General features: G+C 59.5%; 1 pseudogene; it reads left to right on the top strand.

The window, feature by feature from the left end:
• The first annotated feature begins 8,828 nt into the window (after positions 1 to 8,828).
• On the top strand, positions 8,829 to 10,304 carry LOC146720610 (small subunit ribosomal RNA; annotated as a pseudogene).
• The last annotated feature ends 8 nt before the right edge of the window (positions 10,305 to 10,312 follow it).

Genomic DNA, 10,312 nt, shown 5'->3' with positions numbered 1-10,312 from the left:
CGGAAGGCAAAGGCGAGAGCCTGGGATGAGTTGCTCTCCCACCTAGACGAGGACCCGTGGGGGCGCCCCTACTTGTATAGTACTCAAAAAATTGAGAAGCGGGGGCGCTCCAATCACGGAGTCCCTAGACCCCCAATTTGTCGGCCGAATCGTCGACACCCTGTTCCCGCGGGAAGAGGGTCAAGCTGACCCGATTCCTGAGCGGGACTGGGTGTGGGACGAGGAGGCCATGGGGGTCACGGAGGGAGAGCTTAGGAACGCCATAAAAAAGATAAAACCGGGGAAAGCCCCCGGTCCGGATGGCGTTCCTGGAAAAATCTGGGCTCTCGCCTATCGGGGTCTGGCGGGACCCATGCGGAGGATGTACAACGAGTGCCTCCGCATGGGTCGTTTCCCACGAGAATGGAAGGAGGCAAATGTGGTCCTCCTTCCTAAGGAGGGCAAGCCGAGGGATGTACCCTCGGCATATAGGCCAATCTGCCTGATAGACGAGGCGGGTAAGATCCTAGAAAGGATCATTGCTGACCGCCTCGTCTACCATTTGTCCCGGGAGGGTCCAAATCTTAGCCAGGGGCTTCCGGGTCGGACGGTCCACGATAGATGCAATTCTTCGGGTCCGTTCGATTTCGGAGGCCGTCACGGAGGAAGGCGGGGTGTTGCTTGCCGTATCGTTGGATATATCCAACGCATTCAACACCCTGCCATGGCACCGGATTGGGGCGGCCCTGGAGTATCACCGGGTCCCCCCATATCTGGTGTCAATCCTGGCGGATTACTTCCGGGATAAGCGATTGGCCTATACTGATAGGAACGCCGAAGAACAAAAGCGTCATATGACATGCGGGGTTCCGCAGGGGTCAGTACTTGGCCCCCTGCTGTGGAACCTCGCATATGACGCTGTTCTTCGGCAAGCCCTCCCCTCCGGCTGTCACACGGTGTGTTACGCTGATGACACGCTGGTGATGGCCGGAGGAGTCTTGTGGGAAGACGCAGCCGCTTGAGCAAACATGGCGGTGCATCGCGTTGTGCGGCTCATTAAGCAGATGGGGCTCAAAGTGGCGCCCCAAAAAACTGAGGCCATCTTTTTACATGATGGCTCTCACGGGGCGCCACCAAGAGCCCACATCAGTGTGGAAGACACCTCGATAGAGGTGGGGGCCTGCCTGAAATACCTGGGCCTCCACCTCGATAGCAAGTGGACCTTTCGGGAACACTTCCGCCGTATATCCCCCAAGGTGGAGAAAACAGCAATGGCGCTACAGCGCCTGCTGCCCAACCTTGGGGGACCTGGCGGGAGTGTCCGAAGACTGTACGCCGGAACAATCCACGCCATGCTCCTGTACGGAGCCCCGGTGTGGGTGAAACGTCTGGAGGCCACCCGCGGCCCAAGAGACGCCGTAAGGCAAGTCCAAATGCGGGTGGCTAACAGAATATGCCGGGGCTACCGGACAGTGAGCTGGGTGGCCGTGGGGGTACTCTCCGGAGTGCCCCCAGTGGAGATGCTCGCCCGCATGTACGCGGACGTATATACGCGTACGCGTGAATATCAGCGGGCGGGCATCATAATAACGGACGGAGTCCGGCGTACGGTGAGGGTCCACTCCCGACGGGCGCTGATCCAGAGATGGAAGGACAGCCTCGAAGATCCGAGGCTGCCAGGACAGCGCACCGTCGGGGCTATACGACCCTGTCTAGAGAATTGGCTAGACAGGGTCAAAGGAGGGGTGTCTTTTCACACAACGCAGGTGCTCACCGGACATGGTTGTTTCGGTGAGTACCTGCACAGGATTGGAAAAGAGCGCACAACGCGATGCTGTCACTGTGGCCACGAGCGAGACACCGCCCAGCACACACTCGAAGAGTGTGCTGCCTGGGCGGGCGAGAGAGAGGAGCTCGTGGCCACAGTGGGGAGGGATCTGTCATTGCCCTCAATAGTGAGGGCAATGACAGATAGAGAGGAGGCCTGGAAGGCGTTCTCCTCCTTCTGCAGCAAAGTTATGCTGCAGAAGAAGGAGGCAGAGAGAGAGAGGGAGAGAGGAGTGACGGAAGATGGGGACGTGCCCCCTCTTTCCCCGGCACCGGCGGGCGTGCCCGCTCGTGGTGCCGGGGATCGGGGGGGGGCGCCCCCAGTGAAAAAGAGGGAGAAGACACGGAAGGGGGAGGTGTGCCCCCTCCCGCTCCCCCGCCGCCGACGGGCGTGCCCGTCGGCGGGGGCGGGGGTCGGGGGGGGGGGTACAACCTCCGTAGGAGAAGAGAAACGGAGGCGGAGGGGGGGCTGGGCTTTCCCTTTCTGCGCCGTCGACGAGCTTGCTCGTTTGTGGCGGCGCGGATCGGGGGGGGGTCCACCCCCAACAACATACCTGCGTCGGAATTTGACGCAGGATGAGGCTCCCGGGGGGGGCCGGGGACAATTAAACCCCCAATGCCCCCCCCTGGAGCCTCACGAGAGCCGGGCGTGCGGGCGTGACCCCCACTTTGGGGGTGGCCCCGCGCGTCCGGCAAGGTAAACCTCCTCGGCGGCAGCCGATTCCCAACTCCCAAGGGAGCGGAGGGAGCCGCAGCCGGGGAGGCCGAGGGGGGGCCACGTGTCCCTGTCGGGCAGGCTTCGCCTGTTCGGTCGGGGCGCCTGGGTCCCCCTCTATGAGGACGTGACGTGCGGGGTCCTCTCACCGGGAGCCATATGGCACCGGTGGGAGGGCAACGCCGTCCACGGAGGGGGTCTCTCTCCTTCAGAGAGGGACCCCCTCGTGAGGGCTTCCAGGGTGAATGCCGAATCCCCATTCCCTTCGGGAGGGGGAAGGAGCACCACTCTGGAGGCGGGGGGTGGCGGCTCGAGCGGGATACTCGAGCCGTGACCCCGCCCCCCAAACTCTTTGGGAGGGCGCGGCGTGGGGTCGGTGTCGCCCTGCGCTGCAACCGGGAGGAAACCGCGCAGTCATTGACTGCGCGGTCGGGGAGGGGTCTTGGCCGCAAGGCCAGGGCAGCTCCCCGGAGATGGCTTGGCGGGGGGGCGGCGAGACGGCATGGGAATCCAGCATCCTCGCCGTCCCCCTATCCAACGCCCGAGGTGGACACCCGCAGTGGGTTTAGTGTAGTATGTCTTGGGCCCCCTGACCGATCCATTAGTGGATCGGCCAAGGGGAACAAGAAGTCTCACATAACCATCCGCTCACGCCGCGATCGGACTTGGGGTACGGGCGGCGCCTGCCGCCGGAGGTGTCGCCCGCCAACGAAAGCAACACGCCGCGAACGGACTTGGAAGAATTTGTCGCTCGCCCAGCAAAAGCAACACGCCGCGAACGGACTTGGATGAATTTGTCGCTCGCCCGACGAAAGCAACACGCCGCGAATGGACTTGGAAGAATTTGTCGCTCGCCCGGCGAAAGCAACACGCCGCGAGCGAACTTGGAAAAAGCGGCTTGTGCGGCCGGAGGTGTCGCCCGCCTACGAAAGCAACACGCCGCGATCGGACTTGGGGTACGGGCGGCGCGTGCCGCCGGAGGTGTCGCCCGCCAACGAAAGCAACACGCCGCGATCGGATTTGGGTTACGGGCGGCGCGTGCCGCCGGAGGTGTCGCCCGCCAACGAAAGCAACACGCCGCGATCGGACTTAGAAGAATTTCTCGCTCGCCCGGCGAAAGCAACACGCCGCGAACGGATTTGGAAGAATTTCTCACTCGCCAACGAATGCAACACGCCGCGAACGGACTTGGATGAATTTCTCGCTCGCCCGGCGATAGCAACACGCCGCGAACGGACTTGGAAGAATTTCTCGCTCGCCCGGCGAAAGCAACACGCCGCGAGCAAACTTGGAAGAATTTGTCGCTCGCCCGGCGAAAGCAACACGCCGCGAGCGAACTTGGAAAAAGCGGCTTGTGCGGCCGGAGGTGTCGCCCGCCAGGCTCTCAAAGGACGCCGGTCCATGTACCATCCCCACCTCCACGCGGTGAGAGCTGGAAACGTCGAGGTACCCTCTCGGCGGCTAACGGGGCAATGGTTTCGGGCAGAGTGTGTGTACCGACACACATCTCTGGGCATCGGCGGGGTTTTTCGGCTCCTCTCACGAGTGTCACGGTCACGCTCGAATGCCGGGTGAACGCCCAGGCTTGTAGGGCGGGGACAATTGTCCTTAAGCCGTGGCCAGAGGAGCTGGGGACTCTAAAGGTGCTTCGCGGCGCACTAGGCGCGAATCCGAGGGAGCTTTTCCTTTGGATTAGCCGTCCATAGGAGGAGGGACCCATAGCTTGGCTCAAGTCCCAAATCTTATGGAGACACGGCACGGGTGCCTCACTTGTGGGGCACTCACGGGGGGGCGGTGGCTTGGGGGGAGACGGCTTAGCTCCGGCGAGCCTCCTGGGAACGACCGTCTCCCCGGTAGTAGATTACATCCCCAAGATGGGGGATGCTCGGGTAGGTGCAGTCCCCACTGTGGGACTTGGGCGGCGGTGATGTACCGGTGGGCTTGGCCGTGCCGGGGTGATCCGCCGCTCTTGTCCCATGGATCGCCTGGGGTTTGCCCGCGTGACCATCTTTTCACTCACCCAAGGGATGTGGGAGGAGATGGTCGTGAGGATTGTACTTGATCCTCCGGAACTTCGCAAGTACATTTACCTCGAGCCATTTACTTCGAGACACGAATGCCCACCGGGGCGCGGTGATGTCAAGTGACGGGACATGATCCCAGAGGCTGACATTGCCAGCAACAGGGGTCCGCCTTCCCCCTCGTATAAAAACGCGGAGGCGGGGACACTGGCAGGGATGATGATGGTTACTCGAAATTACTCGAGTGATCAGACATCATACAAACAGGGGTCTACCTTCCCCCTCGTATAAAAACGCGGAGGTAGCCGGGACGGAGGTGTTTCTGTTTCGTAAACACTTCCGGGGCTGCGATCAGCCGACAGCGCAGAGGTCCGCCTCCCCCTGAAAAATCGGAGAGCGGCTAGGGAACAGATCGCGTGCCTCTGCCGTGAGGATCGGGTAGGAGTCCCTGGTGCTTCACAACAGGGAAAAGGGTTGTGTTTCACCCTTCGGAAATTCGGAAACACTTTAGCACTTCGAGTCACGGATGCCCAGCGGGGCGCGGTGATGTCAGGCGAAGGGACAATGTCCTGGAGCCTGACATTGCCAGCAACAGGGGTCCACCTTCCCCCTCGTATAAAAACTCGGAGGTGGGGACACGGGCAGGGATGATGATGGTTGCTCGACTAACATCGAGTGATCAGACATCATACGCACAGGGGTATGCCTTCCCCCTCGTATAAAAACGCGGAGGTACACGGGCCGGGGGTGTTATCGGCATGGAAACATCCTCGGGGCTACTCGTAGTCGACAGCACGGGGGTCCGCCTCCCCCTGAAAAACCGGAGAGCGGCTAAGGAACGTAGATCGCGCGCCTCCACCGGAAGGTTCGGGTAGATTCCCTTGGTGCTAAGGCAACAGGGGTAAGAGGGGCTATGCTTCACCCTTCGGAAAAAACGGAAGCACCCGGGGTACATCGAGTCACGGATGCCCACGGGGCGCGGAAATGTCAGGCAAAGGGACAAAGTCCTGGAGCCTGACATCGCCAGCAACAGGGGTCCGCCTTCCCCCTCGTATAAAAACTCGGAGGCGGGGACACGGGCAGGGATGATGGTGGCTTCTCGAGCATGCTCGAGAGGTCAGACATCATACAAACAGAGGTCCGCCTTTACCCCTCGTATAAAAACGCGTAAGGCGGCCGGTGCCGGGATGTATTCAGCATGGAAACATCCTAGTGAGACATGGCATGGTCTGAACGGGAAAAGGCACGTACTCCTGAGGAATTCGAGCCTGCGTACGCTGGGTGGTGTGAGGTACGCATCAACCCTTAAGGCAAGCGCGGGGTCTGAGCCCTCTATTCTGCTGGGGGGCTTCACCCTTAAGGGAAAGGTAAAAAGGACTATGCCCACAATTAGGAGGAGCCCCGCAGGAGGGGCTTCATATTTTCCTGGGGGATCCGCAGGGAGTGGCGGCCTTGACTCAACACAGACGTCTGCCTAGTGGAAGATCGTTTACTTCATTATAAATAACCGGTAAACGACACGCGAGGGAAAGAGGGAAATCTGGGAAAGAAACTCAGATATCCCTCTGACGGGATGGGAACCCTAGCAGAGGGAGAACCAAAGGGGGGCCTTCGAGTCTATCTCGTCGTATCCCTCTCGTTGTCCGCCACCTTGTCGTGGTGAGAGGGCTCACCCTTCGCAAGAGGATACTCTTGCGAGGGTGCCAAGAGCGGACCGTACCTTCCGAGGTACACTGCCCCCGGTCTCGGGGGCACGCCCTCCGTCTCTGGGGGCTCTCCTCGGGCGGTGGAAGAATTCCACCCCCCGGGGAGACGGGGCCCACTTCCCCGTTAGAGCTTCGGCTCGTAGGTGCTAAGGGATGGCGACCCGGAATTCAAACGCCCGGTGGCATGGCACCGTTAGTAGAGGGGACTGCACGGCGCTTCGGCGCTTCCCCTCCCTCCATGCTCTGTGGCCCGGTGAACCTACCGGGTAGGCGGCTTCTGCCGCCCGGGGTTTTTCCCTCCCCTCCATCATGGGGGGGGCTGCTTGGGGGTTATACCTGGGGGGTGGGATCGGCGGGGGCCGCATCGGAGGTGCCGCGCGTGACTACCCGAGGGGCTTTGCCCGGAGGGTTTCCCGAGGGCTTTGCCCGGATGCGAAAGCAACACGCCGCGAGCGAACTTGGAAAAAGCGGCTTGTGCGGCCGGAGGTGTCGCCCGCCAACAAAAGCAACACGCCGCGATCGGACTTGGGTTACGGGCGGCGCGTGCCGCCGGAGGTGTCGCCCGCCAACGAATGCAACACGCCGCGATCGGACTTGGGTTACGAGCGGCGCGTGCCGCCGGAGGTGTCGCCCGCTAACGAAAGCAACACGCCGCGATCGTACTTGGGTTACGGGCGGCGCGTGCCGCCGGAGGTGTCGCCCGCTAATCAAGGCAACACGCTGCTATCGGGCCTGGAAAAATTTCTCGCTCGCCGGCGAGAGCAACGCGCCGCGAGCAAACTTGCGCCTGTTTCCGAGTTCTCGCTTGTACCGCTAACGAGCGAGCTAAATGAGATTAATTAAATGAGGACGCATCGGAAAGTTTATTCGTGCAAACACTCCGGCTTCGCTTATCGGCATCCTGCCTGCATTCGTCCACGTATCGGTCGTAGAATCTCGAAGATTGTGCATCCGACGAGTGGTAGCCGGGAATTAGCAGATATCGTAATAATCGTGTCGCGCGGTCGTGCGGAGCGTCGAAAAGTACGAAACCTTTGTCCGAAACGTATTTCCGTATCGTAGCATTATCTCCTCGTAGCGGCGCTACTCGCCGTCAAGTGCTTCGGAGGTACCGCCGGCGGGCGACGGACTTGGTGAAATCATTCGGTCGTCCGGAGGTGTCGCCCGTCCCGGAGGTGCCGTCCGTCCCCAAGTTGACGCCGGCCGTTATGTGGTGCCGCACGTATAATCACGCCCGTAACGAGCCGTCTCGGTTGCCGCGCGCGTGATTTCGCATCGGGCGAGTGTTCCGTACCGTAATCGCGGTCACCGCAGCTTGCGTGTTGCGTATCATCCGTAATAATTCGAAATATATGTCTCCGACACGTGGGTTTGAGAGACACGTTTCGAGTTAGTAATCGGACAGCGCCCTCATGTCGAGCGAGCGCCGAATAGTAAGTAACTTTCGTCCGAAACGTTTTTACGTAGCTCTCCTCGTTGCGGCGCCGTAAATCGTCGTTAAGTGTTCCGGAGGTACCGCCGGCGGTCGTCTGACTTCGAGAGATCATTCGGTCGTCCGGAGGTGCCGCCCGTCCCGGATGTGTCGCCGGTCGGCCGTGGTTCCCGGAGGTGTCGCCCGGCCCGGAGGTGTCGCCCGGTCCGGAGGTGTCGCCGGTCGGCCGTGGTTCCCGGAGGTGTCGCCCGGTTCGGAGGTGTCGCCGGTCGGCCGTGGTTCTCGGAGGTGTCGCCCGGCCCGGAGGTGCCGCCCGACCCAGAGGTGCCGCCCGGCCCGGAGGTGCCGCCCGGCCCGGAGGTACCGTCGGTGCTTATACCTTATTGTCCCGGCATTTCGTTTGTTTCCTTCTTAATTAATGCTAATTATCGTTGTTTGACATTCGCCATACGGCTATCGTGATAATATTTTATCGTACAATAGGACTTTTCGATCGTTCGCTCTCCGCGACAATGTCTCGATTGAACGCGCCTTACGGCGCTCGCACTCGCATACGGCCGTGCGTAGGACCGTGCGTCGCCGACCGCCTGGCCGGCCGGTTGGGTACTATAAGAGATACGTCGCGCTCGGCGCGTCGAACGAGTCGAGCGAGTCCGGACGAGTCGTAAACGTACTTTCTCGAGTCTCTCGCCACTCCGGCGTGTTTCGACCGCTCTCCGTACCGTCGCCGACCGCTTGGCCGGTCGGTTGGGTACTATAAGAAGTAGGAGAGATTAATATTGTGCGTGTCGCGCTCTCGACGTTGACAAACGAAGAATCGCCCGAACGGGTCGAGAACGGATTTTGTCGAGTTGCGACTCTGACACGGAGAGAACATTTATATAAAATGTTTGATTTGGAAACCACGAATATATAAAATAATATACGATCGTCGCAGAACGCGCCGCCGCCAAGTCTTCTCATGCTTGGAGGTTGCGTGTCTCGCGAGAACGTACAGTTCGACTCTCGCGTCGTCTCGTATTCCTCTTCGCCGGGGATTACGGTGCGGCTCTTCTCGTTCGTCGCCGAACGCGCGCAAAATTAACGTACACTTATTTATTACGAGCACAGCATTGCCACGAGTCGGTGTCGCAAGACCGAATGGCTCTTATGTGGCGCGCACGCCTCTAGTGTGTTGGCCGCGCGGTTCCCTCTCGTTTCGTACGCAGCAGCGGAATCGTCGCGCTTACCGAGCATCTACTCCACGGATACGAGTTTGCGATCCTTTAACGAGGATCCATTGGAAGGCAAGTCTGGTGCCAGCAGCCGCGGTAATTCCAGCTCCAATAGCGTATATTAAAGTTGTTGCGGTTAAAAAGCTCGTAGTTGAATCTGTGTCGCACACCGTCGGTTCACCGCTCGCGGTGTTTAACTGGCGTGATGTGGGACGTCCTACCGGTGGGCTTAGCCTCGCGAGGGGCGGCCCAACTAATATCCCGTCGCGGTGCTCTTTACTGAGTGTCGAGTCGGGCCGGTACGTTTACTTTGAACAAATTAGAGTGCTTAAAGCAGGCTACCTTCGCCTGAATACTGCGTGCATGGAATAATGGAATAGGACCTCGGTTCTATTTTGTTGGTTTTCGGAACCCCGAGGTAATGATTAATAGGGACAGATGGGGGCATTCGTATTGCGACGTTAGAGGTGAAATTCTTGGATCGTCGCAAGACGGACAGAAGCGAAAGCATTTGCCAAAAATGTTTTCATTAATCAAGAACGAAAGTTAGAGGTTCGAAGGCAATCAGATACCGCCCTAGTTCTAACCATAAACGATGCCAGCTAGCGATCCGCCGAAGTTCCTCCGATGACTCGGCGGGCAGCTTCCGGGAAACCAAAGCTTTTGGGTTCCGGGGGAAGTATGGTTGCAAAGCTGAAACTTAAAGGAATTGACGGAAGGGCACCACCAGGAGTGGAGCCTGCGGCTTAATTTGACTCAACACGGGAAACCTCACCAGGCCCAGACACCGGAAGGATTGACAGATTGATAGCTCTTTCTTGATTCGGTGGGTGGTGGTGCATGGCCGTTCTTAGTTGGTGGAGCGATTTGTCTGGTTAATTCCGATAACGAACGAGACTCTAGCCTGCTAAATAGGCGTACCTTATGGTATCGCGAAGGCCCCCGGCTTCGGCTGGCGGGTTTTTACTACCAACGTACAAACAAATCTTCTTAGAGGGACAGGCGGCTTCTAGCCGCGCGAGATTGAGCAATAACAGGTCTGTGATGCCCTTAGATATTCTGGCCCGCACGCGCGCTACACTGAAGTAATCAGCGTGTGTTCCCTGGCCGAAAGGCCCGGGTAACCCGCTGAACCTCCTTCGTGCTAGGGATTGGGGCTTGCAATTGTTCCCCATGAACGAGGAATTCCTAGTAAGCGCGAGTCATAAGCTCGCGTTGATTACGTCCCTGCCTTTTGTACACACCGCCCGTCGCTACTACCGATTGAATGATTTAGTGAGGTCTTCGAACTGGTGCGCGGCAATGTCTCGGCATTGCCGATGTTGCCGGGAAGATGACCAAACTTGATCATTTAGAGGAAGTAAAAGTCGTAACAAGGTTTCCGTAGGTGAACCTGCGGAAGGATCATTAACGTTCCG

Source organism: Nylanderia fulva, unplaced genomic scaffold (assembly GCF_048542155.1).
Source record: "Nylanderia fulva isolate GAGA-0341 unplaced genomic scaffold, ASM4854215v1 Scaffold653, whole genome shotgun sequence".
Classification (NCBI taxonomy): domain Eukaryota; kingdom Metazoa; phylum Arthropoda; class Insecta; order Hymenoptera; family Formicidae; genus Nylanderia; species Nylanderia fulva.
Note: the sequence above shows the minus strand (reverse complement) of the source record. Positions and strands in the feature narration are given on the sequence as shown.